We start from the raw sequence: 6,931 nt of genomic DNA, 5'->3' as shown, positions 1-6,931 counted from the left end.
TTCTAGTAGGTATATGGCAGTATCCCATTGGGGTTTGAATTTCCGTTTTCCTAATGACTAATGACGTTGAACTTCTTTTCATGTGTTTACATGCCATGTGTAAAATGCTGAAATCATTTGCCCATTTTAAAGTTGCTTTTTATTATTACATATATGGTTTCTTTATATATTTGGATATGAATTCTTTATCAGATATGTTTTCCTTTTTTTTTTTTTTTTTTTTTGCCAGCCTGTGGCTTTATCTTTTCATTTTCTTTATAGTGGCTTTTGAAGAACAGAAATTTTTGTGCTTTTGTGCCACTGTCTAAAACATCTTTGCCTAAACCAGGGTCACAAAGATTTCCTCCTGTTTTCTTCCAGAAGCTTCATAGTTTGTTTTGCACTTAAGTCTATGATCCATTTCAAGTTGATTTTTGTAGAAAGTGTGAGAGAAATGTTCAGGTGCATTTTTTTGCGTATAGATATCCCATTTTTCTAGCACCATTTGTTGAAAAAGTATCCTTTCTGCATTGAATTACTTTGACACATTTGTCTCAAATAAATTGACTATAAATATGCAGACCTATTTCTGGATTCTCCATTCTGTTCAATACATTTAGGTGGATTCAGGTCACACTAAGGATTTTATTGATTTTTCTCAAACAGCTTTTGGTTTCAACAATTTTCATCGGTTTTTCTGTTTTTAGTTCACCGATTTCTGCACTATTTTCTATTTCCTTTCTTCTGTTTACTTTGGATTTAATTTGTCCTTCTTGTTTTAGTTTCTTAGGGCAGAACCTGACCCATTGATTTGAGACCCTTTGTCTTTTTTTCTAACAAGGGATTTGCTGCTATAAATTTCCCCCAAGGTACTGTTTTCTCAGCACCCACAATTTTTGATGTTTTATTTTCATTTTCAATGAGTTCCAAATGCTTTCTAATTTTTCCTTTGATTATTTTTTTGGCTCATGGATTATCTAGAAGCGTGGGATTAATTTCCAACTATTTGATAGTTTTCCAGGTATCTTTCTGTAATTGGTTTCTATTTCAATTCCATTTGGCCAGAGAATATGCTTTGTGTGACTTGAGTCCTTTTAAATTTATTGATGGCCTACGATATGGTCAATCTTGGTGAAAGTTCCAGGTGTACTTGAAAATAATATACATTTTTCTTTTGTTGGGTTGAGTGATCTATAAATGCCAATTAGGCCAAGCTGGTTGATAGGAACATTTAAGTCTTCTCTCGCATTAATGATTTTCTGTGTACTTATTCTATCAAATATTGAGATAGTGATATTGAATTCTCCAACTATAATTTTGAATTTGCCTATTTCTCCTCATGGTTCTGCCAGGTTTTGCTTCATATATTTTGAAGCTCTGTTATTTGATGCATAAACATTATGATTGCTACATTCTCTTAATGAGTTAGCCCCTATGTCATTCTAACATTACCTTTTAATCTTTGACACTGTTCATTGCACTGAATCCGCCTTGAGAATAGTGTAACCACTACGGCTTTATTTTGATTGATTAACATGGCGTGTGGAAGAGTTCAGGACATGCAACCCCAAAATATGCCACTTTGGTATACTTGTTACTATGAGCCACAGGCACTTGTGTTTCAGCAGGTGCAAGAAGGGCATGCTGGCCTTCCCTTTTCTTTCTGCAAGCAGGACATGAAACTCCCATGGGAAAGATATCCTCCCTTTTCCAGGAGGACAGGAACGTTCTTCTCACCAGACAAGGGGACTCTAGGCAGAGAGAAATCTGGAAAAACAGACTGGGTTAAAATAACTTATCTTTCTGTAGTCTCTGCGTATGGTTTAGTTACTTTTCCACAATCGCCATTTTCTTCAACCTAGTATATAAGCACTTAGGCCTGGCCAGTTCTTCAGATCTTCTTTCTTGTGGGGGCTCCCCTGTACATGTTAAAACTTACTAAATAAAATCTCTGTGCTTTTCTCCTGTGGACTCTGCTTTCTGTCAGCCTCAGCCGGAGACTCTGAGAGGGTAGAGGTGACATTTTACCTCCCCTGCATTACGTAATCTCCCATCGTTTACTCTTAGTCTACTTGTGTCTTCATTTGTAAAACACATGTTTTTTTGTAGGCAGCATATAGCTGGGTCTGATTTTTTATCCAGACTGACAATCTCCGCCAGATGGAATTGTCAGATTGTGTGGGAAGAACAACTCACGAGTAATGTGATTATTACTATGGTTTAAAGTCTATCGGTCATTATCTTGCTATTTGTTTCGCATTTGTCCCATCTTTTCTTTGTCCCCTTTTCCCTCTTTTCATGCCTTTAAAAACCTTTATCGAGTACTTCTATGATTCCATTTGATCTCCTTTATTGGCTTCAGGACCAGGACTGGGGTGGGGAGAATGAGACACTCACCTTGAGTGCAGTTTAAAGGGTTGTCAAAAAATGTGGTAATGGATTTAATACTATTTTAATCAGTGTTTTTAAAAGTCGAAACTAATGCAAAAAATCCACGATGAACAAAATATCAAAGTTTTAAATATAAACACGATCAGTATTTCCGATTTTCTTTTGACCTCATGCTCCAGTATAGCTCAACATAACGTTATTACTGTGGGTCACAGCTTTCTGCTTCATGTACACACACACGTGTACATGCACACACACACGTGCACACACACATGTGCACACACACGCACACGCACACACACACATGATTAAATATCAGTTTAAAATGTATGCATCAAATTTCATTTAGGTGAAATTTGTTAATTGTATTGTCTAAATTTTCTATTCTTTCTGATTTGGTCTGCCTTTTCTCTCATCTTCTGACAGAAATGGGTTTAGGATCTCCTATCATGATTGTGAATTTGTCTTTTCCCGTTTTATTTCTGTGAGGCTTTGCTTTACGGATAGCGTTTGTCATTAGGTGCATGCAAATTTAGAACTTTTACTGTTAAAAATTCTTTATAAAAGGTCCCTCTCCGGGGCGCCTGGGTGGCACAGCGGTTAAGCGTCTGCCTTCGGCTCAGGGCGTGATCCTGGGGTTATGGGATCGAGCCCCACATCAGGCTCCCCCACTGGGAGCCTGCTTCTTCCTCTCCCACTCCCCCTGCTTGTGTTCCCTCTCTCGCTGGCTGTCTCTATCTCTGTCGAATAAATAAATAAAATCTTAAAAAAAAATGTCCCTCTCCATTATTAACAGTACTTTTTGTTTTACGAAAGTATTTACTGTCTCATATCAACATTACCTTTTGTTGCATGGCGTATCTTTTTTAAATCGTTTTACCTTCTTATATTTTAGATGTTTCTTTTTAAATGGCATTTAGTTGGGCTTTGTTTCTTTTTATCTCATCCGACAATCTTTGTCTTTTAATTGGAGCATTCTATTTACATTTTATAACATTACAAATAAACTTGTGTTCAAATCTATCATCTGACTATTCTCTATTTGTCCCACCTGTCCTCTGTTATCTTTCTTTCTTGCTTGCTTTTAGATCAATTATTTTTTATTTTGATTCCACTCTCCCCCTTGCTCCCGTCCACTTAGAAATAATACACTCTTTCTTTTTTTTTATTTTATTTATTTATTCGACAGAGATAGAGACAGCCAGCGAGAGAGGGAACACAAGCAGGGGGAGTGGGAGAGGAAGAAGCAGGCTCATAGCGGAGGAGCCTGATGTGGGGCTCGATCCCATCACGCCGGGATCACGCCCTGAGCCGAAGGCAGACGCTTAACCGCTGTGCCACCCAGGCGCCCCTAATACACTCTTTCAACATTCTTTCTAGTGGTTACCCTACAGATGAAAACATGCATCCTTGACTTATCGAAGTTTAATATAAATTGGTTCTTTTGCCTCTGTCTTGAAAATGAAGGATGTTAGGGTACTTTCCATTTGTCTGCGTTTAAACTCTATGCTACTGCGATGCGTTTTTAATTCTATGCGACGTCATTGTTTTATTATTTAGATTTTCCCACGTATTTATGTTGCTCTTCATTCTTTCCTGCATCTCCCTTAGCATTATTATTGATTATTCATTCCTTTTGCTGTCTGTCCCCCATCTGTCTTTCACTGCCCCTCCAGTTTCCTTGCCCTTCCACTGCCCACCCCACCTATAAATAGTTGACTTCCAGGACATCAGGTGTACACATGATAAAAATTCTCCTATGTTACATTTCAGATGCTGCTGTAGCAATCCCATGTACACGTCTTCAAGTTCGATTTAATTTCTCAAAAGTGAGGTCAACTTTTCTTTTTCTTTTAAAAACCTAGTAACAAGGTGAGTATACCTTGCTTCATTTATGTTAAATTTGCACTAAATTGCTGCTTGAGAGGAAATTTGGATGAGAGGAGTCAAGTCATTAACTCAAGGAAAAATCATGACCTTACCTCTAGAAACAAAAATCATCAGATGGTGTTGTCTCTGTTAAATTTCGTGTGCATGCATCCTGAAAGGCACATTGCATTTATGTAGAAACAGTGACAAAAAATTTAAGGCTACCTTTGAAACCTATCAAAAAGGTATATCTAAGTCTACGTGTGTGTGTGTGTGTGTGTGTGTATTTATGAACCATCCGACACAGGCTCCGACAGTGGGGAGTTCCAGGTAACCCTAGAGCTCGCTTCCTCTGAAGCCCTCGTTCTACAGTTGAGGACTCTGAGCTCCAGACAGGCTCAGAGACTTGTTTTTGTTGTTGTGGTAGTGGTGGCTGTTTTTAAGATTTTATTTATCTATTTGGCAGAGAGAGAGCACAAGGAGGGGAAGCGGCAGGCAGAGGGAGAGGGAGAAGCAGACTCCCCACTGAGCAGGGAGCCTGTGCGGGCTCGATCCCAGGGCCCTGGGCTCATGACCTGAGCCCGAAGGCAGACGCTTAACCGACTGAGCCACCCAGGCGCCCCAAGCCCAGTGACTTGTTTAACGTCACACAGTGGAGGGAGAGTAAGGACTAGAATCAAGGTCTCTGGACAGAGCAGCTTCCTTCAATTGCCTGAAAGTATAGTTTCCTGCCCCCCTCAGGTGGATTCAACTAGTGAAATAGTGTTATCTCTAGGTACGGTACCCATTTGTTCTGTAGCTATGGCCTCGAGGATTCTCTAGTGATCTGTTAACCCACTTTGCTATTTGAGGGTTTAAATTAGATTTCTGATGTGTCTGGGAGAGGGCACGGTGTCCAGTACTAGACGCAACCTAACCGGAGAGCAGTGGAACAACATAAAGATCATTTTCTGCTAAAATTCAGCCAAGTACCAGGAGTGGCAGGACTTAAGGGAAGGGAAAAAGGCAGAAATATTCTGAAACATTTAAAAAAAAATCCTTTGCATTTAGATATCACCACACATGGTCTGTTTGAAACACTCACTTGATGTCAAATTAACTAGAGGGACCCAATATCACTGATACATTTTCTGGTCTCCTAGCTGTCCATCAAAGTATTGTGTTCCTTTTTCATGAATGTCTTAGTCTGTTCAGGCTGCTATAATAAAAATACCATATACAGGATAGCTTATAAACAACAGAAATTTATTCCTCACAGTTCTGGAGGCTGAGAAGTCCAAGATCGAGGTTCCAGTGGCTTCAGTGTCTGATGAGAGCCCACTTTCCTGTTCATAAGAAACTTTTGGGGGGCACCTGGGTGGCTCATTCGTTAAGCGTCTGCCTTTGGTTCAGGCGTGATCCCGGCGTTATGGGATCGAGCCCCGCATCAGGCTCCTCCGCTGGGAGCCTGCTTCTTCCTCTCCCACTCCCCCTGCTTGTGTTCCCTCTCTCTCATTGGCTGTCTCTCTCTGTCAAATAAATAAATAAAATCTAAAAAAAAAAAAAAAGAAAGAAACTTTTGGATGTGTCCTCACATGGTGGAAGGGGCCAAGGAGCCCTCTGCAGTCTCTTTTATAATCCTATTCATGAAGGCTCCACGCTCACAATCTCATCACTCCCAAAGGCCCCACCTCCAAATACGAGCACATCGGGAATCCATCACATAGGGTTAGGTTTCGACATATGGATTCGGGGGGGATCAAAGACATCCCATTTATAGCAATGAGATATAATTGTTGAGAAATGACTGTCCAGCCACAGACTTCATTTCTGAAACCCCCCACATTTAGATGGGACCATGTGACTGACTTATGGTCAATGGAATTGAGTGGAAGGAATTTATGCCAATTCTAGGTAAGGCCTTAAACCAGCACTGTGGTTCTGCACACACTCTCTCCTTGTCTGCCAGCTGCATGTGGACGCCCATAGCAACCTTGGAGGCCAAGTGCTGAAATGGCAGACTGCCTACCAGTCTGGGTCCCTGAAGGGCTGTGGGGAAACGGAACCACTACTCACCCCACTACCACCAATTAAACTTTGCACGATCTGTTAGCAAGAAATAAATGTCGATTATGTTAGGCCATTGAGACTCTGGGCTTTATCTGTTACTGCAGTTAACAGTTACTTTAACATAGTCAATGACATCTAACTTGAACAATAACATTTGATTTCCACTTAGAGTACTGGAGGCAAAGCTCGTGGGGAAGAGAAAAGAGGGAGAGGCAGCACACCACGAGACCGACAACCCCACCCTGTGTTAGTTCATCGGGTCAAAGTGTAGTGTGGACAGCAGTGCCCCTCCCCACCCCGCAGAACATCCTGAGAACAGAAAGTTAAGAGTATTCACATTTTATTACTTACAGAATGTTACCTCAAAATATAAGCTACCTCATGGGCCCTAACTCTGCAATCGCCAAGCTCATATAAACCTTAATATAATCTGATTTTGGAAGCAAATATTACCACCTGTTCAACTTCCCTGCAGAGGAAAGACTTTCCCTGGGAGGTGTTCCTGTACTCATTTTGCCAACTTCCAGATGAATAAAGCTTAGGTTTCTTCTGCTTCTTCCAAAAATATAATTTATTACATAACATTTACAACTTGAAAAAGGATCCTAGAATATTTTCATGAATAATAATTAGAAGAGTAAAG

The sequence above is a fragment of the Ursus americanus genome, chromosome 6 (genome assembly GCF_024610735.1).
Source record: "Ursus americanus isolate L20-20 chromosome 6, mUrsAme1.1.p, whole genome shotgun sequence".
Taxonomy (NCBI): Eukaryota; Metazoa; Chordata; class Mammalia; order Carnivora; family Ursidae; genus Ursus; species Ursus americanus.
The sequence above is the reverse complement of the archived record's forward strand: the minus strand, read 5'-3'. Positions refer to the sequence as shown.